At 48.8% G+C, this 26918-nt stretch overlaps 1 pseudogene; it reads left to right on the top strand.

Annotated features, from left to right (window-relative positions):
- LOC135533095 (tumor necrosis factor alpha-induced protein 8-like protein 3) overlaps positions 1–26326 on the top strand; it is a 61623-nt pseudogene extending 35297 nt beyond the window's left edge.
- The last annotated feature ends 592 nt before the right edge of the window (positions 26327–26918 follow it).

Genomic DNA, 26918 nt, shown 5'->3' with positions numbered 1-26918 from the left:
ACACATAACCCTCCAGAGGACTGGGGGATGAGCTTCATAACAGACACATAACCCTCCAGAGGACTGGGGGACGAGCTTCATAACAGACACATAACCCTCCAGAGGACTGGGGGACGAGCCTCATAACAGACACTTAACCCTCCAGAGGACTGGGGGACGAGCCTCATAACAGACACATAACCCTCTAGAGGACGAGCCTCATAACAGACACATAACCCTCCAGAAGACTGGGGGACGAGCCTCATAACAGACACATAACCCTCCAGAGGATGAGCTTCATAACAGACACATAACCCTCCAGAGGACTGGGGGACGAGCTTCATAACAGACACATAACCCTCCAGAGGACTGGGGGACGAGCCTCATAACAGACACATAACCCTCCAGAGGACTGGGGGATGAGCTTCATAACAGACACATAACCCTCCAGAGGACTGGGGGACGAGCCTCATAACAAACATTTAACCCTCCAGAGGACTGGGGACGAGCCTCATAACAGACACATAACCCTCCAGAGGACAGCTTCATAACAGACACATAACCCTCCAGAGGACTGGGGGATGAGCTTCATAACAGACACATAACCCTCCAGAGGACTGGGGGACGAGCTTCGTAACAGACACATAACCCTCCAGAGGACGAGCTTCATAACAGACACATAACCCTCCAGAGGACTGGGGGACGAGCCTCATAACAGACACATAACACTCCAGAGGACTGGGGGACGAGCTTCATTACAGACACATAACCCTCCAGAGGACTGGGGGATGAGCTTCATAACAGACACATAACCCTCCAGAGGACTGGGGACGAGCCTCATAACAGACACATAACCCTCTAGAGGACTGGGGGACGAGCCTCATAACAAACATTTAACCCTCCAGAGGACTGGGGGATGAGCTTCATAAGAGACACATAACCCTCCAGAGGACTGGGGGATGAGCTTCATAAGAGACACATAACCCTCCAGAGGACTGGAGGATGAGCTTCATAACAGACACATAACCCTCCAGAGGACTGGGGGATGAGCTTCATAAGAGACACATAACCCTCCAGAGGACTGGAGGATGAGCTTCATAACAGACACATAACCCTCCAGAGGACTGGGGACGAGCTTCATAACAGACACATAACCCTCCAGAGGACTGGGGGACGAGCTTCATAACAGACACATAACCCTCCAGAGGACTGGGGGATGAGCTTCATAACAGACACATAACCCTCCAGAGGACTGGGGGACGAGCTTCATAACAGACACATAACCCTCCAGAGGACTGGGGGACGAGCCTCATAACAGACACTTAACCCTCCAGAGGACTGGGGGACGAGCCTCATAACAGACACATAACCCTCCAGAGGACGAGCCTCATAACAGACACATAACCCTCCAGAGGACGAGCCTCATAACAGACACATAACCCTCCAGAGGATGAGCTTCATAACAGACACATAACCCTCCAGAGGACTGGGGGACGAGCTTCATAACAGACACATAACCCTCCAGAGAACTGGGGGACGAGCTTCATTACAGACACATAACCCTTCAGGGGACTGGGGGTCGAGCTTCGTAACAGACACATAACCCTCCAGAGGACGAGCTTCATAACAGACACATAACCCTCCAGAGGACTGGGGGATGAGCTTCATAACAGACACATAACCCTCCAGAGGACTGGGGGACGAGCTTCGTAACAGACACAACCCTCCAGAGGACTGGGGGACGAGCTTCGTAACAGACACATAACCCTCCAGAGGACTGGGGGACGAGCTTCATAACAGACACATAACCCTCCAGAGGACTGGGGGACGAGCCTCATAACAAACATTTAACCCTCCAGAGGACTGGGGGGCGAGCCTCATAACAGACACATAACCCTCCAGAGGACTGGGGGATGAGCTTCATAACAGACATAACCCTCCAGAGGACTGGGGGACGAGCTTCATAACAGACACATAACCCTCCAGAGGACTGGGGGACGAGCCTCATAACAGACACATAACCCTCCAGAGGACTGGGGGACGAGCCTCATAACAAACATTTAACCCTCCAGAGGACTGGGGGGCGAGCCTCATAACAGACACATAACCCTCCAGAGGACTGGGGGATGAGCTTCATAAGAGACACATAACCCTCCAGAGGACTGGGGGATGAGCTTCATAACAGACACATAACCCTCCAGAGGACTGGGGGATGAGCTTCATAACAGACACATAACCCTCCAGAGGACTGTGGGACGAGCTTCAAAACAGACACATAACCCTCCAGAGGACTGGGGGACGAGCCTCATAACAGACACTTAACCCTCCAGAGGACTGGGGGACGAGCCTCATAACAGACACATAACCCTCCAGAGTATGAGCTTCATAACAGACACATAACCCTCCAGAGGACTGGGGGACGAGCTTCATAACAGACACATAACCCTCCAGAGGACTGGGGGACGAGCTTCATAACAGACACATAACCCTCCAGAGGACTGGGGGATGAGCTTCATAACAGACACATAACCCTCCAGAGGACTGGGGGATGAGCTTCATAACAGACACATAACCCTCCAGAGGACTGGGGACGAGCTTCATAACAGACACATAACCCTCCAGAGGACTGGGGGACGAGCCTCATAACAGACACTTAACCCTCCAGAGGACTGGGGGACGAGCCTCATAACAGACACATAACCCTCTAGAGGACGAGCCTCATAACAGACACATAACCCTCCAGAAGACTGGGGGACGAGCCTCATAACAGACACATAACCCTCCAGAGGATGAGCTTCATAACAGACACATAACCCTCCAGAGGACTGGGGGACGAGCCTCATAACAAACATTTAACCCTCCAGAGGACTGGGGTACGAGCCTCATAACAGACACATAACCCTCCAGAGGACGAGCTTCATAACAGACACATAACCCTCCAGAGGACTGGGGGACGAGCTTCATAACAGACACATAACCCTCCAGAGGACTGGGGGATGAGCTTCATAACAGACACATAACCCTCCAGAGGACTGGGGGACGAGCTTCATAACAGACATTTAACCCTCCAGAGGACTGGGGGACGAGCCTCATAACAGACACATAACCCTCCAGAGGACTGGGGGATGAGCTTCATAACAGACACATAACCCTCCAGAGGACTGGGGGACGAGCCTCATAACAAACATTTAACCCTCCAGAGGACTGGGGGACGAGCCTCATAACAGACACATAACCCTCCAGAGGACGAGCTTCATAACAGACACATAACCCTCCAGAGGACTGGGGGATGAGCTTCATAACAGACACATAACCCTCCAGAGGACTGGGGGACGAGCTTCGTAACAGACACATAACCCTCCAGAGGACGAGCTTCATAACAGACACATAACCCTCCAGAGGACTGGGGGACGAGCCTCATAACAGACACATAACACTCCAGAGGACTGGGGGACGAGCTTCATTACAGACACATAACCCTCCAGAGGACTGGGGGATGAGCTTCATAACAGACACATAACCCTCCAGAGGACTGGGGGACGAGCCTCATAACAGACACATAACCCTCTAGAGGACTGGGGGACGAGCCTCATAACAAACATTTAACCCTCCAGAGGACTGGGGGATGAGCTTCATAAGAGACACATAACCCTCCAGAGGACTGGGGGATGAGCTTCATAAGAGACACATAACCCTCCAGAGGACTGGAGGATGAGCTTCATAACAGACACATAACCCTCCAGAGGACTGGGGGATGAGCTTCATAAGAGACACATAACCCTCCAGAGGACTGGAGGATGAGCTTCATAACAGACACATAACCCTCCAGAGGACTGGGGACGAGCTTCATAACAGACACATAACCCTCCAGAGGACTGGGGGACGAGCTTCATAACAGACACATAACCCTCCAGAGGACTGGGGATGAGCTTCATAACAGACACATAACCCTCCAGAGGACTGGGGGACGAGCTTCATAACAGACACATAACCCTCCAGAGGACTGGGGGATGAGCTTCATAACAGACACATAACCCTCCAGAGGACTGGGGGACGAGCTTCATAACAGACACATAACCCTCCAGAGGACTGGGGGACGAGCCTCATAACAGACACTTAACCCTCCAGAGGACTGGGGGACGAGCCTCATAACAGACACATAACCCTCCAGAGGACGAGCCTCATAACAGACACATAACCCTCCAGAGGACGAGCCTCATAACAGACACATAACCCTCCAGAGGATGAGCTTCATAACAGACACATAACCCTCCAGAGGACTGGGGGACGAGCTTCATAACAGACACATAACCCTCCAGAGAACTGGGGGACGAGCTTCATTACAGACACATAACCCTTCAGGGGACTGGGGGTCGAGCTTCGTAACAGACACATAACCCTCCAGAGGACGAGCTTCATAACAGACACATAACCCTCCAGAGGACTGGGGGATGAGCTTCATAACAGACACATAACCCTCCAGAGGACTGGGGGACGAGCTTCGTAACAGACACATAACCCTCCAGAGGACTGGGGGACGAGCTTCGTAACAGACACATAACCCTCCAGAGGACTGGGGGACGAGCTTCATAACAGACACATAACCCTCCAGAGGACTGGGGGACGAGCCTCATAACAAACATTTAACCCTCCAGAGGACTGGGGGGCGAGCCTCATAACAGACACATAACCCTCCAGAGGACTGGGGGATGAGCTTCATAACAGACATAACCCTCCAGAGGACTGGGGGACGAGCTTCATAACAGACACATAACCCTCCAGAGGACTGGGGGACGAGCCTCATAACAGACACATAACCCTCCAGAGGACTGGGGGACGAGCCTCATAACAAACATTTAACCCTCCAGAGGACTGGGGGGCGAGCCTCATAACAGACACATAACCCTCCAGAGGACTGGGGGATGAGCTTCATAAGAGACACATAACCCTCCAGAGGACTGGGGGATGAGCTTCATAACAGACACATAACCCTCCAGAGGACTGGGGGATGAGCTTCATAACAGACACATAACCCTCCAGAGGACTGTGGGACGAGCTTCAAAACAGACACATAACCCTCTAGAGGACGAGCCTCATAACAGACACATAACCCTCCAGAAGACTGGGGGACGAGCCTCATAACAGACACATAACCCTCCAGAGGATGAGCTTCATAACAGACACATAACCCTCCAGAGGACTGGGGGACGAGCCTCATAACAAACATTTAACCCTCCAGAGGACTGGGGTACGAGCCTCATAACAGACACATAACCCTCCAGAGGACGAGCTTCATAACAGACACATAACCCTCCAGAGGACTGGGGGATGAGCTTCATAACAGACACATAACCCTCCAGAGGACTGGGGGACGAGCTTCGTAACAGACACATAACCCTCCAGAGGACGAGCTTCATAACAGACACATAACCCTCCAGAGGACTGGGGGACGAGCCTCATAACAGACACATAACCCTCCAGAGGACTGGGGGACGAGCTTCATTACAGACACATAACCCTCCAGAGGACTGGGGGACGAGCTTCATAACAGACACATAACCCTCCAGAGTACTGGGGGACGAGCCTCATAACAGACACATAACCCTCCAGAGGACTGGGGGACGAGCCTCATAACAAACATTTAACCCTCCAGAGGACTGGGGGGCGAGCCTCATAACAGACACATAACCCTCCAGAGGACTGGGGGATGAGCTTCATAAGAGACACATAACCCTCCAGAGGACTGGGGGATGAGCTTCATAACAGACACATAACCCTCCAGAGGACTGGGGGATGAGCTTCATAACAGACACATAACCCTCCAGAGGACTGGGGGACGAGCTTCATAACAGACACATAACCCTCCAGAGGACTGGGGGACGAGCCTCATAACAGACACTTAACCCTCCAGAGGACTGGGGGACGAGCCTCATAACAGACACTTAACCCTCCAGAGGACTGGGGGACGAGCCTCATAACAGACACATAACCCTCCAGAGGATGAGCTTCATAACAGACACATAACCCTCCAGAGGACTGGGGGACGAGCTTCGTAACAGACACATAACCCTCCAGAGGACTGGGGGACGAGCTTCATAACAGACACATAACCCTCCAGAGGACTGGGGGACGAGCCTCATAACAAACATTTAACCCTCCAGAGGACTGGGGGACGAGCTTCATAACAGACACATAACCCTCCAGAGGACTGGGGGACGAGCATCATAACAGACACATAACCCTCCAGAGGACTGGGGGATGAGCTTCATAACAGACACATAACCCTCCAGAGGACTGGGGGACGAGCTTCATAACAGACACATAACCCTCCAGAGGATGAGCTTCATAACAGACACATAACCCTCCAGAGGACTGGGGGACGAGCTTCGTAACAGACACATAACCCTCCAGAGGACTGGGGGATGAGCTTCATAACAGACACATAACCCTCCAGAGGACTGGGGGACGAGCTTCATAACAGACATTTAACCCTCCAGAGGACTGGGGGACGAGCCTCATAACAGACACATAACCCTCCAGAGGACTGGGGGATGAGCTTCATAACAGACACATAACCCTCCAGAGGACTGGGGGACGAGCCTCATAACAAACATTTAACCCTCCAGAGGACTGGGGGACGAGCCTCATAACAGACACATAACCCTCCAGAGGACGAGCTTCATAACAGACACATAACCCTCCAGAGGACTGGGGGATGAGCTTCATAACAGACACATAACCCTCCAGAGGACTGGGGGACGAGCTTCGTAACAGACACATAACCCTCCAGAGGACGAGCTTCATAACAGACACATAACCCTCCAGAGGACTGGGGGACGAGCCTCATAACAGACACATAACCCTCCAGAGGACTGGGGGACGAGCCTCATAACAGACACATAACCCTCCAGAGGACTGGGGGACGAGCCTCATAACAAACATTTAACCCTCCAGAGGACTGGGGGATGAGCTTCATAAGAGACACATAACCCTCCAGAGGACTGGGGGATGAGCTTCATAAGAGACACATAACCCTCCAGAGGACTGGAGGATGAGCTTCATAACAGACACATAACCCTCCAGAGGACTGGGGGATGAGCTTCATAAGAGACACATAACCCTCCAGAGGACTGGAGGATGAGCTTCATAACAGACACATAACCCTCCAGAGGACTGGAGGATGAGCTTCATAACAGACACATAACCCTCCAGAGGACTGGGGACGAGCTTCATAACAGACACATAACCCTCCAGAGGACTGGGGGACGAGCTTCATAACAGACACATAACCCTCCAGAGGACTGGGGGATGAGCTTCATAACAGACACATAACCCTCCAGAGGACTGGGGGACGAGCTTCATAACAGACACATAACCCTCCAGAGGACTGGGGGACGAGCCTCATAACAGACACATAACCCTCCAGAGGACGAGCCTCATAACAGACACATAACCCTCCAGAGGACGAGCCTCATAACAGACACATAACCCTCCAGAAGACTGGGGGACGAGCCTCATAACAGACACATAACCCTCCAGAGGATGAGCTTCATAACAGACACATAACCCTCCAGAGGACTGGGGGACGAGCTTCATAACAGACACATAACCCTCCAGAGAACTGGGGGACGAGCTTCATTACAGACACATAACCCTTCAGGGGACTGGGGGTCGAGCTTCGTAACAGACACATAACCCTCCAGAGGACTGGGGGACGAGCTTCGTAACAGACACATAACCCTCCAGAGGACTGGGGGACGAGCTTCGTAACAGACACATAACCCTCCAGAGGACTGGGGGACGAGCTTCATAACAGACACATAACCCTCCAGAGGACTGGGGGGCGAGCCTCATAACAGACACATAACCCTCCAGAGGACTGGGGGACGAGCTTCGTAACAGACACATAACCCTCCAGAGGACTGGGGGACGAGCCTCATAACAAACATTTAACCCTCCAGAGGACTGGGGGACGAGCCTCATAACAGACACATAACCCTCCAGAGGACGAGCTTCATAACAGACACATAACCCTCCAGAGGACTGGGGGATGAGCTTCATAACAGACACATAACCCTCCAGAGGACTGGGGGACGAGCTTCGTAACAGACACATAACCCTCCAGAGGACGAGCTTCATAACAGACACATAACCCTCCAGAGGACTGGGGGACGAGCCTCATAACAGACACATAACCCTCCAGAGGACTGGGGGACGAGCTTCATTACAGACACATAACCCTCCAGAGGACTGGGGGACGAGCCTCATAACAGACACATAACCCTCCAGAGGACTGGGGGACGAGCCTCATAACAAACATTTAACCCTCCAGAGGACTGGGGGGCGAGCCTCATAACAGACACATAACCCTCCAGAGGACTGGGGGATGAGCTTCATAAGAGACACATAACCCTCCAGAGGACTGGGGGATGAGCTTCATAACAGACACATAACCCTCCAGAGGACTGTGGGACGAGCTTCATAACAGACACATAACCCTCCAGAGGACTGGGGGACGAGCCTCATAACAAACACATAACCCTCCAGAGGACTGGGGGATGAGCTTCATAACAGACACATAACCCTCCAGAGGACTGGGGACGAGCTTCATAACAGACACATAACCCTCCAGAGGACGAGCTTCATAACAGACACATAACCCTCCAGAGGACTGGGGGACGAGCCTCATAACAGACACATAACCCTCCAGAGGACTGGGGACGAGCTTCATTACAGACACATAACCCTCCAGAGGACTGGGGGACGAGCTTCATAACAGACACATAACCCTCCAGAGGACTGGGGGACGAGCCTCATAACAAACATTTAACCCTCCAGAGGACTGGGGGACGAGCTTCATAACAGACACATAACCCTCCAGAGGACTGGGGGACGAGCCTCATAACAGACACATAACCCTCCAGAGGACTGGGGGGCGAGCCTCATAACAGACACATAACCCTCCAGAGGACTGGGGGATGAGCTTCGTAACAGACACATAACCCTCCAGAGGACTGGGGGACGAGCTTCGTAACAGACACATAACCCTCCAGAGGACTGGGGGGCGAGCCTCATAACAGACACATAACCCTCCAGAGGACTGGGGGACGAGCTTCGTAACAGACACATAACCCTCCAGAGGACTGGGGGACGAGCCTCATAACAAACATTTAACCCTCCAGAGGACTGGGGGACGAGCCTCATAACAGACACATAACCCTCCAGAGGACGAGCTTCATAACAGACACATAACCCTCCAGAGGACTGGGGGATGAGCTTCATAACAGACACATAACCCTCCAGAGGACTGGGGGACGAGCTTCGTAACAGACACATAACCCTCCAGAGGACGAGCTTCATAACAGACACATAACCCTCCAGAGGACTGGGGGACGAGCCTCATAACAGACACATAACCCTCCAGAGGACTGGGGGACGAGCTTCATTACAGACACATAACCCTCCAGAGGACTGGGGGACGAGCCTCATAACAGACACATAACCCTCCAGAGGACTGGGGGACGAGCCTCATAACAAACATTTAACCCTCCAGAGGACTGGGGGGCGAGCCTCATAACAGACACATAACCCTCCAGAGGACTGGGGGATGAGCTTCATAAGAGACACATAACCCTCCAGAGGACTGGGGGATGAGCTTCATAACAGACACATAACCCTCCAGAGGACTGTGGGACGAGCTTCATAACAGACACATAACCCTCCAGAGGACTGGGGGACGAGCCTCATAACAGACACATAACCCTCCAGAGGACTGGGGGATGAGCTTCATAACAGACACATAACCCTCCAGAGGACTGGGGGACGAGCTTCATAACAGACACATAACCCTCCAGAGGACGAGCTTCATAACAGACACATAACCCTCCAGAGGACTGGGGGACGAGCCTCATAACAGACACATAACCCTCCAGAGGACTGGGGGACGAGCTTCATTACAGACACATAACCCTCCAGAGGACTGGGGGACGAGCTTCATAACAGACACATAACCCTCCAGAGGACTGGGGGACGAGCCTCATAACAGACACATAACCCTCCAGAGGACTGGGGGACGAGCCTCATAACAAACATTTAACCCTCCAGAGGACTGGGGGGCGAGCCTCATAACAGACACATAACCCTCCAGAGGACTGGGGGATGAGCTTCATAAGAGACACATAACCCTCCAGAGGACTGGGGGATGAGCTTCATAACAGACACATAACCCTCCAGAGGACTGGGGGATGAGCTTCATAACAGACACATAACCCTCCAGAGGACTGTGGGACGAGCTTCATAACAGACACATAACCCTCCAGAGGACTGGGGGACGAGCCTCATAACAGACACTTAACCCTCCAGAGGACTGGGGGACGAGCCTCATAACAGACACATAACCCTCCAGAGGATGAGCTTCATAACAGACACATAACCCTCCAGAGGACTGGGGGACGAGCTTCGTAACAGACACATAACCCTCCAGAGGACTGGGGGACGAGCTTCATAACAGACACATAACCCTCCAGAGGACTGGGGGATGAGCTTCATAACAGACACATAACCCTCCAGAGGACTGGGGGACGAGCTTCATAACAGACACATAACCCTCCAGAGGACTGGGGGACGAGCCTCATAACAGACACATAACCCTCCAGAGGACTGGGGGACGAGCCTCATAACAAACAGTTAACCCTCCAGAGGACTGGGGGACGAGCTTCATAACAGACACATAACCCTCCAGAGGACTGGGGGACGAGCCTCATAACAGACACATAACCCTCCAGAGGACTGGGGGATGAGCTTCATAACAGACACATAACCCTCCAGAGGACTGGGGGACGAGCTTCATAACAGACACATAACCCTCCAGAGGACTGGGGGACGAGCCTCATAACAGACACTTAACCCTCCAGAGGACTGGGGGACGAGCCTCATAACAGACACATAACCCTACAGAGGATGAGCTTCATAACAGACACATAACCCTCCAGAGGACTGGGGGACGAGCCTCATAACAGACACATAACCCTCCAGAGGATGAGCTTCATAACAGACACATAACCCTCCAGAGGACTGGGGGACGAGCTTCATAACAGACACATAACCCTCCAGAGAACTGGGGGACGAGCTTCATTACAGACACATAACCCTTCAGGGGACTGGGGGTCGAGCTTCGTAACAGACACATAACCCTCCAGAGGACGAGCTTCATAACAGACACATAACCCTCCAGAGGACTGGGGGATGAGCTTCATAACAGACACATAACCCTCCAGAGGACTGGGGGACGAGCTTCGTAACAGACACATAACCCTCCAGAGGACTGGGGGACGAGCTTCGTAACAGACACATAACCCTCCAGAGGACTGGGGACGAGCTTCATAACAGACACATAACCCTCCAGAGGACTGGGGGACGAGCCTCATAACAAACATTTAACCCTCCAGAGGACTGGGGGGCGAGCCTCATAACAGACACATAACCCTCCAGAGGACTGGGGGATGAGCTTCATAACAGACACATAACCCTCCAGAGGACTGGGGGACGAGCTTCATAACAGACACATAACCCTCCAGAGGACTGGGGGACGAGCCTCATAACAGACACATAACCCTCCAGAGGACTGGGGGACGAGCTTCATAACAGACATAACCCTCCAGAGGACTGGGGGATGAGCTTCATACAGACACATAACCCTCCAGAGGACTGGGGGACGAGCTTCATAACAGACACATAACCCTCCAGTGGACTGCGGACGAGCTTCATAACAGACACATCACCCTCCAGAGGACTGGGGGACGAGCTTCATAACAGACACATAACCCTCCAGAGGACTCGGGGACGAGCTTCATAACAGACACATAACCCTCCAGAGGACTGGGGGACGAGCTTCATAACAGACACATAACCCTCCAGAGGACTGGGGACGAGCTTCATAACAGACACATAACCCTCCAAAGGACTCGGGACGAGCTTCATAACAGACACATAACCCTCCAGAGGACTCGGGACGAGCTTCATAACAGACACATAACCCTCCAGAGGACTGGGGGACGAGCTTCATAACAGACACATAACCCTCCAGAGGACTGGGGGATGAGCTTCATAACAGACACATAACCCTCCAGAGGACTGGGGGACGAGCTTCATAACAGACACATAACCCTCCAGAGGACTGGGGGACGAGCCTCATAACAGACACATAACCCTCCAGAGGACTGGGGGACGAGCTTCATAACAGACATAACCCTCCAGAGGACTGGGGGATGAGCTTCATACAGACACATAACCCTCCAGAGGACTGGGGGACGAGCTTCATAACAGACACATAACCCTCCAGTGGACTGCGGACGAGCTTCATAACAGACACATCACCCTCCAGAGGACTGTGGGACGAGCTTCATAACAGACACATAACCCTCCAGAGGACTGGGGGACGAGCCTCATAACAGACACTTAACCCTCCAGAGGACTGGGGGACGAGCCTCATAACAGACACATAACCCTCCAGAGGATGAGCTTCATAACAGACACATAACCCTCCAGAGGACTGGGGGACGAGCTTCGTAACAGACACATAACCCTCCAGAGGACTGGGGGACGAGCTTCATAACAGACACATAACCCTCCAGAGGACTGGGGGATGAGCTTCATAACAGACACATAACCCTCCAGAGGACTGGGGGACGAGCTTCATAACAGACACATAACCCTCCAGAGGACTGGGGGACGAGCCTCATAACAGACACATAACCCTCCAGAGGACTGGGGGACGAGCCTCATAACAAACATTTAACCCTCCAGAGGACTGGGGGACGAGCTTCATAACAGACACATAACCCTCCAGAGGACTGGGGGACGAGCCTCATAACAGACACATAACCCTCCAGAGGACTGGGGGATGAGCTTCATAACAGACACATAACCCTCCAGAGGACTGGGGGACGAGCTTCATAACAGACACATAACCCTACAGAGGACTGGGGGACGAGCCTCATAACAGACACTTAACCCTCCAGAGGACTGGGGGACGAGCCTCATAACAGACACATAACCCTACAGAGGATGAGCTTCATAACAGACACATAACCCTCCAGAGGACTGGGGGACGAGCCTCATAACAGACACATAACCCTCCAGAGGATGAGCTTCATAACAGACACATAACCCTCCAGAGGACTGGGGGACGAGCTTCATAACAGACACATAACCCTCCAGAGAACTGGGGGACGAGCTTCATTACAGACACATAACCCTTCAGGGGACTGGGGGTCGAGCTTCGTAACAGACACATAACCCTCCAGAGGACGAGCTTCATAACAGACACATAACCCTCCAGAGGACTGGGGGATGAGCTTCATAACAGACACATAACCCTCCAGAGGACTGGGGGACGAGCTTCGTAACAGACACATAACCCTCCAGAGGACTGGGGGACGAGCTTCGTAACAGACACATAACCCTCCAGAGGACTGGGGGACGAGCTTCATAACAGACACATAACCCTCCAGAGGACTGGGGGACGAGCCTCATAACAAACATTTAACCCTCCAGAGGACTGGGGGGCGAGCCTCATAACAGACACATAACCCTCCAGAGGACTGGGGGATGAGCTTCATAACAGACACATAACCCTCCAGAGGACTGGGGGACGAGCTTCATAACAGACACATAACCCTCCAGAGGACTGGGGACGAGCCTCATAACAGACACATAACCCTCCAGAGGACTGGGGGACGAGCTTCATAACAGACATAACCCTCCAGAGGACTGGGGGATGAGCTTCATACAGACACATAACCCTCCAGAGGACTGGGGGACGAGCTTCATAACAGACACATAACCCTCCAGTGGACTGCGGACGAGCTTCATAACAGACACATCACCCTCCAGAGGACTGGGGGACGAGCTTCATAACAGACACATAACCCTCCAGAGGACTCGGGGACGAGCTTCATAACAGACACATAACCCTCCAGAGGACTGGGGGACGAGCTTCATAACAGACACATAACCCTCCAGAGGACTGGGGGACGAGCTTCATAACAGACACATAACCCTCCAAAGGACTCGGGGACGAGCTTCATAACAGACACATAACCCTCCAGAGGACTCGGGGACGAGCTTCATAACAGACACATAACCCTCCAGAGGACTGGGGGACGAGCTTCATAACAGACACATAACCCTCCAGAGGACTGGGGGATGAGCTTCATAACAGACACATAACCCTCCAGAGGACTGGGGGACGAGCTTCATAACAGACACATAACCCTCCAGAGGACTGGGGGACGAGCCTCATAACAGACACATAACCCTCCAGAGGACTGGGGGACGAGCTTCATAACAGACATAACCCTCCAGAGGACTGGGGGATGAGCTTCATACAGACACATAACCCTCCAGAGGACTGGGGGACGAGCTTCATAACAGACACATAACCCTCCAGTGGACTGCGGACGAGCTTCATAACAGACACATCACCCTCCAGAGGACTGGGGGACGAGCTTCATAACAGACACATAACCCTCCAGAGGACTCGGGGACGAGCTTCATAACAGACACACAACCCTCCAGAGGACTGGGGGACGAGCTTCATAACAGACACATAACCCTCCAGAGGACTGGGGGACGAGCTTCATAACAGACACATAACCCTCCAGAGGACTGGGGGACGAGCTTCATAACAGACACATAACCCTCCAGAGGCCTGGGGGATGAGCTTCATAACAGACACATAACCCTCTAGAGGACTGGGGGATGAGCTTCATAACAGACACATAACCCTCCAGAGGACAAGGAGAAATGGGAACACACAAGAACAAAGGGTTGATTCAGAACTACAAGATATTAGTTACAGGAAACCAATGCCTGTGATAGATATAGATAGCAGGTATGTGTGTGTGCTTGCGTGCCTGTGTGCCTGCATGCCTGCCTGCGTGCGCGCCTGCGTGCGTTAGTTTGTTTGTGCCTACTTGCGTGTGTGCACTTTTGTGTTTGTTTCTAATTACAAATAAAGGCTATCGACGATAGACAGTTTTCTATTGTAAAGAAACAAAATATTAGCCGCAAGCTGCGGCTCCAAGGGAAACGTGTTTAAGCCCAGTGACAGGCACTCGTTATTTATGCATAAACTTAGTGCCTAACTTAACCAGCCGGGAGGTGCCGGCGACAGCAGCAAAGAAACCCAGTGTGTCCAAAACACATTTGACATTTGGAGAAACATGGACAAAAATCGGAATCTGAAGTCAAATTGGTCAAACTGTGAGATCTTGTTGGAGAGAGAAAGAGAGCAGATATGGGGCTACTGCACAGAGCGGCAAAAGAGAAAGGAGGGGATATGTCAAGTCTCTCTCTCTCCACATCTCTGTCTCTCCACATCTCTGTCTCTCCACATCTCTGTCTCTCCACATCTCTGTCTCTCCACATCTCTGTCTCTCCACATCTCTGTCTCTCCACATCTCTGTCTCTCCACATCTCTGTCTCTCCACATCTCTGTCTCTCCACATCTCTGTCTCTCCACATCTCTGTCTCTCCACATCTCTGTCTCTCCACATCTCTGTCTCTCCACATCTCTGTCTCTCCACATCTCTGTCTCTCCACATCTCTGTCTCTCCACATCTCTGTCTCTCAATTAAATTCTACTCAAGGAGCTTTATTGGCATGGGAAACATGTTAACATTGCCAAAGCAAGTGAGGTAGATATACAAAAGTGAAAAGAACTATAAAAATGTACAGTAAACATTACACTCACAGAAGTTCCAAAATAATAAAGACATTACAAATGTCATGTTATGAATATATGCAGTGTTGTAACGACGTACAAATGGTTAAAAAGTAAACTTAAACATAAATATGGGTTGTATTTACAACTGTGTTTGTCCTTCACTGGTTGACCTTTTCTTTTAGGAACAGGTCACAAATCTTGCTTGCTGTGTGGCACACTGTGGTATTTCACCCAGTAGATATGGGAGTTTATCAAAAAAACATTTTTTTTAATTCTTTGTGGATCTGTGTAATCTGAGGGAAACATGTGTCTCTAATATGGTCATACATTGGGCAGGAGGTTAGGAAGTGCAGCTTAGTTTCCACCTCATTTTGTGGGCAGTGTGCACATAGCCTGTCTTCTCTTGAGAGCCAGGTCTGCCTACAGTGGCCTTTCTCAATAGCAAGGCTATGCTCACTGAGTCTGTACATAGTCAAAGCTGTCCTTAAGTTTGGGTTAGTCATAGTGGTCAGGTATTCTGTCACTGTGTACTCCTTGTTTAGGACCAAATAGCATTCTAGTTTGCTCAATTTTTTTGTTAATTCTTTCCAATATGTCAAGTAATTATCTTTTTGTTTTCTCATGATTTGGTTTGGTCTAATTGTGTTGCTGTCCTGTGGCTTTGTGGGGGTGTGTGTGTTTGTGAACAGAGCCCAAGGACGAGCTTGCTTAGGAGACTCTTCTTCGGGTTAATCTCTCTGTATGTGATGGCTTTGTTATGGAAGGTTTGGGAATTGCTTCCTTTCAGGTGGTTGTAGAACTTAATGGCTCTTTTCTGGATTTTGATCATTAGCGGGTATCGGTCTAATTCTGCTCTGCATGCATTATTTGGTGTTCTACGTTGTACACAAAGGATATTTTTACAGAATTCTACATGCAGAGTCTCCATTTGGTGTTTGTCCCATTTGGTTGGTGAGTGGACCCCAGACCTCACAAACATAAATGGCAATGGGTTCCAAAACTGAGTATTTTTAGCCAGATCCTAATCGGTATGTTGAATTTTATGTTCCTTTCGATGGCATAGAAAGCCCTACTTGCCATGTCTCTCAGATCGTTCACAGCTTTGTGGAAGTTACCTGTGGTGCTGATGTTTAGACCAAGGTATGTATAGTTTTTGTGCTCTAGGCAACGGTGTCTAGATGGAATTTACATTTGTGGTCCTGGCGACTGGACCTTTTTTGGAACACCATTATTTTGGTCTTATTGAGGTTTACTGTCGGGACCCAGGTCTGGCAGAATCTGTACAGAATATCTAGGTGCTGCTGTAGGCCCTCCTTGGTTGGTGACAGAAGCACCAGATCATCAGAAAACAGTAGACATTTGACTTCAGATTCTAGTAGGGTGAGGCCGGGTGCTGTAGACTTTTCTAGTGCCCTCGCCAATTCGTTGATATGTATGTTGAAGAGGGTGGGGCTTAAGCTGCATCCCTGTCTCACCCCACGTCCCTGTGGGAAGAAATGTGTGTGTTTCTTGCCTATTTTCACCGCACACTTGTGGTTTGTGTACATGGATTTTATAATGTTGTATGTTGTATGTTTTTCCTACAACACCACTTTCGATCAATTTGTTTCGCAGACCCTCATGCCAAATTGAGTCGAAGGCTTTTTTGAAATCAACAAAGCATGAGAAGACTTTGCCTTTGTTTTGGTTTGTTTGTTTGTCGATTAGGGTGTGCAGGGTGAATACGTGGTCTGTCGTACGGTAATTTGGTAAAAAGACAATTTGACATTTGCTCAGTACATTGTTTTCACTAAGGAAATGTACGACTCTGCTGTTCATGATAATGCAGAGGATTTTCCCAAGGTTGCTGTTGTCGCATATCCCTCTGTAGTTATTGGGGTCAAATTTGTCTCCACTTTTGTGGATTGTGGTGATCAGTCATTGGTTCCAAATATTGGGGAAGATGCCAGAGCTAAGGATGATATTAAAGAGTTTTAGTATAGTCAATTGGAATTTGTTGTCTGTATATTTGATAATTTCATTGAGGATACCATCAACACCACAGGCCTTTTTGTGTTGGAGGGTTTTTATTTTGTCCTGTAGTTCATTCAAGGTAATTGGAGAGTCCATAGGGTTTTGGTAGTCTTTAATAGTTATGTATATGTTTTTGCTGTTTGTTCTTTGCTATAGAGCCAAAAAGATTGGTTTACCCATACATCTCCATTTTGGATAGATAATTCTTCGTGTTGTTGTTTGTTTAGTGTTTTCCAATTTTTACAGAAGTGGTTAGAGTCTATAGATTCTTCAATTACATTGAGCTGATTTCTGACATGCTTCTTTTCTGACGTGCTGTTCCTTCTTTTTCCGTAGTGTATTTCTGTATTGTTTTAGTGATTCACCATAGTGAAGGCGTAGACTCTGGTCTCTCTCTGTCTCTCTGTCTCTCTACGTCTCTCTACGTCTCTCTACGTCTCTCTACGTCTCTCTACGTCTCTCTACGTCTCTCTACATCTCAGTACGCCTCTCTGTTTCTCTCTGCCTCTCTCTCTCTCCATGTCTCTGTCTCTGTCTGTCTCTATCTCTCTCTGTTTCTTTCTGTCTCTCTCTGTCTCTCTGTCTCTCTCTGTCTCTCTCTCTCTCTCTGTTTCTTTCTGTCTCTCTCTGTCTCTTTCTGTCTCTCTGTCTCTGTCTAACTATTCTCTCTCTGTTCCTCTGTCTCTCTCTGTCTCTCTCTCTCTGTCTGTCTTTCTCTCTCTGTCTCTATCTGTCTCTATCTGTCTCCCCCTACCCCTCCCCCAGGCTGAATTCCTACTCAGGGAAACTAGAAAGAAGTCAAGAAGAAAAAAGCCTCTTTAATCATAATGGTTGATATGTGGTGTGTAATTTGGTGCTGGGTGGGATGAAAATAAAACCCATTCACAGCTGTACTCTGCACACGCCTCACGTGTGTGTTTGTGTGTGTGTGTGTGTGTGTGTGTGTGTGTGTTTGTGTGTGTGGGTGTATTGGTGATTGTGTGTGAATATGCGCGTGTGTGTGTTTGTGTGTTTGTGTGTATGCGGGTGTGTGGGTGTATCGGTGATTGTGTGTGAATATGCGCGTGTGTGTGTTTGTGTGTTTGTGTGTATGCGTGTATCGGTGATTGTGTGTGAATATGCGCGTGTGTGTTTGTGTGTTTGTATGCATGTGTGTGTATTGGTGCGTGCATGCGAGTGTTAGCTTGCTATACACATGCTATATATTAGCTTGCTGGCATTTCTCTGAGGAGAAGTCTGTTTCTAGTCTGTTTCTAGTTTTCCTCTCCATTACAAGCATATAGCTTCTGTTCTTCAAACATGTGACACACATGTGATTTGCTTTTGGTCATTTATATACTTATTTATGTATGTATTTATTCATGTATTTATATATTCATTTATTTATTCTTTCATTCATTCATCTATCTATCTATTTATCAGTGGTGGAAAAAGTACCGAATTGTCATACTTGAGTAAAAGTAAAGATACCTTAATAGAAAGTTACTGAAGTAAAAGTGAAAGTCACCCAGTAAAATACTTCTTGAGTAAAAGTCTGAAAGTATTTTGTTTAAAATGTACTTAGGTTTCAAAAGTAAATTTAATTTCTAAAATATATTTAAGTACCAAAAGTAAAAGTACAAACCATTTCAAATTCCTTATATTAAGCAAAGCAGACTGTACCATTTTCTTGTTTTTAAAATGTATGGATAGCCAGGGGCACACTCCAACACTCAGACATCATTTACAAAAGATGTCTTTGTTTTTAGTGAGTCTGCCAGACCTTAGGGAGTAGGGATGACCATGTGTTCTCTTGATAAGTGTGTGAATTTCACAATTTTCCTGTCTTGCTAATCATCCAAAATATAACGAGTCATTTGGGTTGTAAGGGAAAATGTATGGAGTAAAAAGTACAATATTTTCTTTAAGAATATAGTGAAGTAAAAGTAAAAGTTCTCAAAAATATAAATACTAAAGTAAAGTACAAATACCCCAAAAACGACTTAAGTAGTACTTTCAAGTATTTTTACTTCAGTACTTTACACCACTGAAATGTATTTGTAATGTAATGTTCATTCTTTCTTTCGTTCATTCATTTGTTTATTCATTAATTAATTTGTTTAGTCATAGGGACAGGAGTTTTCCATGTGAACCGGCCAGGAGAAACTCCTGACCCAACTCTAAGGCCCTCACCATCCCCCTCAATCTACCAGTCAGTCATTATCCCCCTCAGTCTACAAGTCAGTCATTATCCCCCTCAGTCTACAAGTCAGTCATTATCCCCCTCAGTCTACCAGTCAGTCATTATCCCCCTCAGTCTACCAGTCAGTCATTATCCCCCTCAGTCTACCTGTCAGTCATTATCCCCTTCAGTCTACCAGGCAGTCATTATCCCCCTCAGTCTACCTGTCAGTCATTATCCTCCTCAGCCTACCAGTCATTATCCTCCTCGGTCTACCAGTCAGTCATTATCTCCCACAGTCTACATGTAGTCATTATCCTTCTAAGTCTACCAGTCAGTCATTATCCCCTCCGTCTACCAGTCAGTCATTATCCCCCTCAGTCTACCTGTCAGTCATTATCCTTCTCAGTCAACCAGTCAGTCATTATCCCCCGCAGTCTACCAGTCAGTCATTATCCCCCTCAGTCTAACAGTCAGTCATTATCCCTGTCAGTCTACCAGTCAGTCATTATCCCTGTCAGTCTACCAGTTAGTCATTATCCCCCTCAGTCTACCAGTCAGTCATTATCCCCCTCAGTCTACCAGTCAGTCATTATCCCCCTCAGTCTACCAGTCAGTCATTAACCCCCTCCGTCTACCAGTCAGTCACTTTCCCCCTCCGTCTACCAGTCAGTCATTAACCCCCTCCGTCTACCAGTCAGTCAGACCACCGTAGTTTTACTGTACAGTCATGGCCAAAAGTTTTGAGAATGACACAAATACTCATTTTCACAAAGTCTGCTGCCTCAGTTTGTATGATGGCAATTTACATATACTCTAGAATGTTATGACGAGTGATCAGATGAATAGCAATTAATTGCAAAGCCCCTCTTTGCCATGCAAATTAACTGAACATTTCCACTGCATTTCAGCCCTGCCATTAAAGAAACGGCTGACATCATGTCAGTGATTCTCTCATTAACACAGGTGCGTGTTGACGAGGACAAGGATGGAGATCACTCTGTCATGCTGATTGAGTTCAAATAACAGACCGGAAGCTTCAAAAAGACGGTGGTGCTTGGAATCATTGATCCCACGCTGTCAATCATGGTTACTTGCAAGGAAACACGTGCCATCATCATTGCTTTGCACATAAACGGCTTCACAGGCAAGGATATTGCTGCCAGTAAGATTGCACCTAAATAAACCATTTATCGGATCATCAAGAACTTCAACGAGAGCGGTTCAACTGTTGTAAAGAAGGCTTCAGGGCTCCCAAGAAAGTCCAGCAAGCGCCAGGACCATCTCCTAAAGTTGATTCAGCTGCAGGATCGGGGCACCACCAGTACAGAGCTAGCACAGGGATGGCAACAGGGAGGTGTGAGTGCATCTGCACACACAGTGAGGCAAAGACTTTTGGAGGATGTTCTGGTGTCAAGAAGGGCGGCAAAGAAGCCACTTCTATCCAGGAAAAACATCAGGGACAGACTGATATTCTGGGTACAGGGATTGGACTGCTGAGGACTGGGGTAAAGTCATTTTCTTTGATGAATCCCCATTCCAATTGTTTAGGGCATCCGGAAAAAATCTTGTCCGGAGAAGACAAGGTGAGCGCTACCATACCATCAGTCCTGTGTCATGCCAACAGTAAAGCATCCTGAGACCATTCATGTGTGGGGTTGCTTCTCAGCCAAGGAGTGGGCTCACTCACAATGTTGCCTAAGAACACAGCCATGAATAAAGAATGGTACCAACACATCCTCCGAGAGCAACTTCTCCCAACCATCCAGGAACAGTTTTGTGATGAACAATGCCTTTTCCAGCATGATGGAGCACCTTGCCGTAAGGCAAAAGTGATAACTAAGTGGCTCGGGGAACAAAACATCAATATTTTGGGTCCATGGCCAGGAAACTGCCCAGACCTAATCCCATTGAAAACTTGTGGTCAATCCTCAAGAGGTGGGTGGACAAACAAAAACCCACAAGTTCTGACAAACTCCAAGCATTGATTATGAAAGAATGGGCTGCCATCAGTCAGGATGTGGCCCAGAAGTTAATTGACAGCATGCCAGGGTGTATTGCAGAGGTCTTGAAAAAGAAGGGTCAACACTGCAAATATGGACTCTTTGTATCAACTTCATGTAATTGTCAATATAAGCCTTTGACACTTATGAAATGCTTGTAATTATACTTCAGTATTCCATAGTAACATCTAACAAAAATATCTAAAGACACTGAAGCAGCAAACTTTGTGAAAATTAATATTTGTCATTCTCAAAATTTTTGGCCCCGACTGTAGTATGAAGGACTGGAATGATTATCTAAAATAAGTGTTGTTTGACAAAAGAGAAAGTAGCCAGAGAAGTTGTTGTTTTTTTACGTTAGAGAATGTAAGAGGTAAATGACGCAAAGCTATCCAGACTATTGTACTGCGTATGTGTGTGAGAATGTGTGTGTCGGCCATTTCACTGCAAATTTCAGAAGGTTTGATTTTCCAGATAATTTACTGTCGTGACATCATTTAACCTTTACTGATCCAGGAACTGATCCTCTTTAGACTTCCCCTTTAATGCTACTGATATAATTGCTGCTGGTCTGACAAGCACAGTACAACTGTAGACCTATGTGACAAAGTGTTATGAGTTTGACTCCTGTACTCTGAGTTTACAGTATGTGTTCACTGTAAGAAGTGCCTGACTACGATATGACTTTAAAAGGAGGGTTAGTATAAAGCATATCTTCTCTGTGTGTTTGGTCCTGATTCGTCCTTCTCTTTGACAAGAGCTTTAAACAGAGAGACAGAGAGGAATGTGTGTTTGACTGGGTGGGCTATGGAGCTAAACACTAACTCTCTCTCTCCTTCATCTACACCTCTCTCTATCTCTCTCCATCATCTACACCTCTCTCTATCTCTCTCCTTCATCTACACCTCTCTCTATCTCTCTCCTGTTACTCCCTCTATCTCCCTCTTCCCCCTCTCTCCTTATCTGTCCTCCTACCTCCCCTTCCTCCATCCCCCCTCTCCCCAACTCTCTCCCCCCTAACTCCTCCCCTCTTTCCCCGACCATCCTCTACTCCCCATCTCTCTCTCTCCCCTCCTTCTCCACCCTATCTCCCCCCTCCAGGCCAGGAGTGTTTCAACTCTCGCTCCCTGGCCCTCCAGGCACAGAAGAAGATCCTATCCAAGATGGCGACCGTGGCGGTGGCCAACCTCCTGACGGATGACGTCAGCAGTGAGATCCTGGACGAGCTGTACAAGGTCAGCCGGGAGTTCACCAAGAGTAAGAAGGAGGCCCACAAGATCGTCAAAGACGTCATCAAGATCGCCCTGAAGATCGGTATCCTGTACCGCAACCACCAGTTCAGCCCAGACGAACTGGACACGGTCGAACGCTTCAAGAAAAAGATGAACCAGGCAGCCATGACGGTCAGCTTCTACGAGGTGGACTACACGTTCGACCACCGCATTCTGTCAGAGTTGCTGCTGGAATGCCGGGATCTTCTGCATGCGCTGGTGGAGCAGCACCTGACCCTGCGGTCGCACACTTTCGCATCGACCACGTGTTCAACCACTTTGCCCACGGGAGTTCCTGGCCGAGCTGTACGGAGACAGAGAGGATTACAGACTGTACCTGAGGAAGATCTGCAACGGGATCAACAAACTGCTGGACGAGGGAACGCTTTAACCTCTGACCCCTGATCTCTCACCTCTCACCTGACATTTGACCCTGCTCCTCCCTTCCTATTACTCAATCTCCATGGTTGCGGCTCAATAATCCCCCTTTCTCCTGAAGTGTGCACTTGTTCACTTCCCTTCATGGATTTGAAAGGAAGTTATTGGTATATGGAACCTCCTTGTAGCCCATGCCTACACTAATCCAATATTTTTACATTTGCGGGGAGTAGCAGATGAGTGCACACTTCAGGAAGAAAGAGAGATTATTGGGACACACTCCTCCTCTTCCTCCGGTCTCTCCACAGATCTGCTTTCCCTCCTCTCATTCCTTCTCTTTTTAAAAACCCTTATCTGTTCTGTTCTACCTTTAACCTTCTTTTTCCTCCTGTTCTCCCACTTCCTCCTCTCTTTTCTCTCCTCCTCTCCCACTTCCTCCTCTCTTTTCTCTCCTCCTCTCCCACTTCCTCCTCTCTTTTCTCTCCTCCTCTCCCACTTCCTCCTGTCTTTTCACTCCTCCTCTCCCACTTCCTCCTGTCTTTTCTCTCCTCCTCTCCCACTTCCTCCTCTCTTTTCTCTCCTCCTCTCCCACTTCCTCCTCTCTTTTCTCTCCTCCTCTCTTTTCTCTCCTCCTCTCCCACTTCCTCCTCTCTTTTCTCTCCTCCTCTCCCACTTCCTCCTCTCCTCTCTCACTTCCTCCTGTCATTTCTCTCCAACTTCCTCCTCTCTTTTCTCTCCTCCTCTCCCACTTCCTCCTCTCTTTTCTCTCCTCCTCTCCCACTTCCTCCTCTCTTTTCTCTCCTCCTCTCCCACTTCCTCCTCTCTTTTCTCTCCACCTCTCCCACTTCCTCCTCTCTTTTCTCTCCTGCCCGGATCGCTCTTTTATTCTACTGAGCTTCCTGGACAGGGATGTGCTTTAATCTTCCTCTCCTTGTTTCTCCCCTTATTCTCCTGCTCCTCTTCTTTCCTCTCCTTGTTTCTCTCCTTATTCTACTGCTCCTCTACTTTCCTCTCCTTGTTTCTCTCCTTATTCTCCTGATCCTCTACTTTCCTCTCCTTGTTTCTCTCCATATTCTCCTGCTCCTCTACTTTCCTCTCCTTGTTTCTCTCCATATTCTCCTGCTCCTCTACTTTCCTCTCCTTGTTTCTCTCCTTATTCTCCTGCTCCTCTACTTTCCTCTCCTTATTCTCCTGATCCTCTACTTTCCTCTCCTTGTTTCTCTCCATATTCTCATGCTCCTCTACTTTCCTCTCCTTGTTTCTCTCCTTATTCTCCTGCTCCTCTACTTTCCTCTCCTTGTTTCTCTCCTTATTCTCCTGATCCTCTTCTTTCCTCTCCTTGTTTCACACCTTATTTCTATGGAGTTTCCATGACGTTGATGAACTGTATGTATAAGTCTAAGATATTTAACTGGTGTCACAACTCTGTTCTGTGAAGTGTTTTCTCTACATCCTTCTCCCTCTCCCTCTCCCTCACCATCCCCAAAGTTGTTAAGAGTGTGGCGCTAGAAAATCCAAGGTAATTGGTTCACTTCCCACAAGGATCATACACACATATTAAAGACATATTCACTCACGGACATTGTTCGGTTAGTGGCATTGCATAAAAGCATCTGCTAAGTGACAGATATTATATCCTAATAGCGTCTAGGAAGTCACATCAGGAGATTGTGAAATGGGGGGTGGATCACCAGCTTAGCGTCTGATAGGCTATGACTGCGACTGGTCGTTCACATAGCAACGTAGCCCACATAAAACAACAAGACCCACGAGAGACCTGTGAATCAGAAGACTTTTTCCCTCTTTGGCATTCAAGAAATCCAGAATCTGTGTTGATTACGTGATGGCAACATTATACATACTTTATTCTGTAGTGTTCGTACTTATAGCTTTACTGCTCTGAATCAAGGCCAAAAAGAATGATGATGTTTTGTAAATACACTGTTTGTTCTCTCTCCTTTTGTCATCATTACTGTGTGTGGGCGTCATGATGTCTTATATCGGGACCTGGAGTTTTTCCTGACCACGTGACCTTCATTACCAGGAAAAACTCCTGACCATATAGTACTGTATACTGTATACATCATTAACCAATCACAGCCAACCGTTACCATTTCCTGCCAAATACTAAGGCTGGGATTCAATCCTCCACACACTATAACAATGTTCTAAAGAAGGAGGCCCACAAGATGTTTACCATGAATACAATCTCTGGGAATGTGGGGCAGATGCCTTTAAAAGCTGCATTGTTGGTTGTAGCACGCCACAGATTGCAGCACTGACTGTTAAGGCCTTGATGATAACTCTGTCCCTATGGTGTTCTCTGCATTTTCCCTATAGAGCAGTGTTTTTTGTGTGTGTATGTGTGTATGTACACATTTTACTATACTTGAGAATACAAAAATAGTAAACCAACTCAAATTCAGGGAAGTTAGGAAATTTTGCCGGTCCTCACTTGCAAAAATGCTTTTAAGGCTAGGGATTAGGTTAAGGGTTAGTGTTAGAATTAGGGTTAGGGTTAAAGGTTAGAGGTTAGGTTTAGGGTTACGGTTAGAAGTTAGGGTTAGGGGTTAAGGTTAGGGTTAAGGTAAGGATTAGGTTTAGCGTTAAGGAAAATGCGATTATGAGATTATGAATCAATTGTTGGTCCCCAAAAAGTCCTCACAAGTATAGTAAGACGTACAGTATGTGTGTGTGAGTGTGTGTGCTCGCGTGTGCATCATGTGTCTGTGTCTGTATCCTCTCTGCCAGGGTGTAACAAGTTCATCTTTTAATAAAGAGTCCTTATAAATCAGTGCTTGAAGTTTGATGCTTTGTTCAGTTACATTTTATGACCTCTCATCCTGCTCCCCTCCACCCATCCTCTCCTTTCCCATCTTCTCCCATCCTTTTATCCCCCTTCTCCCCTCCTGCCTCCTCCTCCTCTCTTCACTCCTCTTTTCCCCTCCTATCTCTCCTTCCCTACCCTCCCCTCCACTCCACTCCCCTCACCTCCTCCTCTCCTCTCCTCTTTTCCCCTCCTATCTCTCCTTCCCTCCCCTCCCCTCCACTCCCCTCACCTCCTCCTCTCCTCTCCTCTCTTCCCCTCCTATCTCTCCTTCCCTCCCCTCCCCTCCACTCCCCTCACCTCCTCCTCTCCTCTCCTCTTTTCCCCTCCTATCTCTCCTTCCCTCCCCTCCCCTCTCTCCCCTCCACTCCCCTCACCCCCTCCTCTCCTCTCCTCTCCCCTCCTCCTCAAAGTCTCCTCCCCCTCCCCTCCCTGAGGTTAGAATAGGACTCAGGACCTCCTCCTCTCCTCTCCTCTTTTCCCCTCATCTCCACTCCCCTCCCCTCCCCTCACCTCCTCCTCCTCCTCTCCTCTTTTCCCCTCCTATCTCTCCTTCCCT

The sequence above is a fragment of the Oncorhynchus masou genome, unplaced genomic scaffold (assembly GCF_036934945.1).
Source record: "Oncorhynchus masou masou isolate Uvic2021 unplaced genomic scaffold, UVic_Omas_1.1 unplaced_scaffold_2212, whole genome shotgun sequence".
NCBI lineage: Eukaryota > Metazoa > Chordata > Actinopteri > Salmoniformes > Salmonidae > Oncorhynchus > Oncorhynchus masou.
This window is presented reverse-complemented; position numbering and strand designations above follow the sequence as displayed.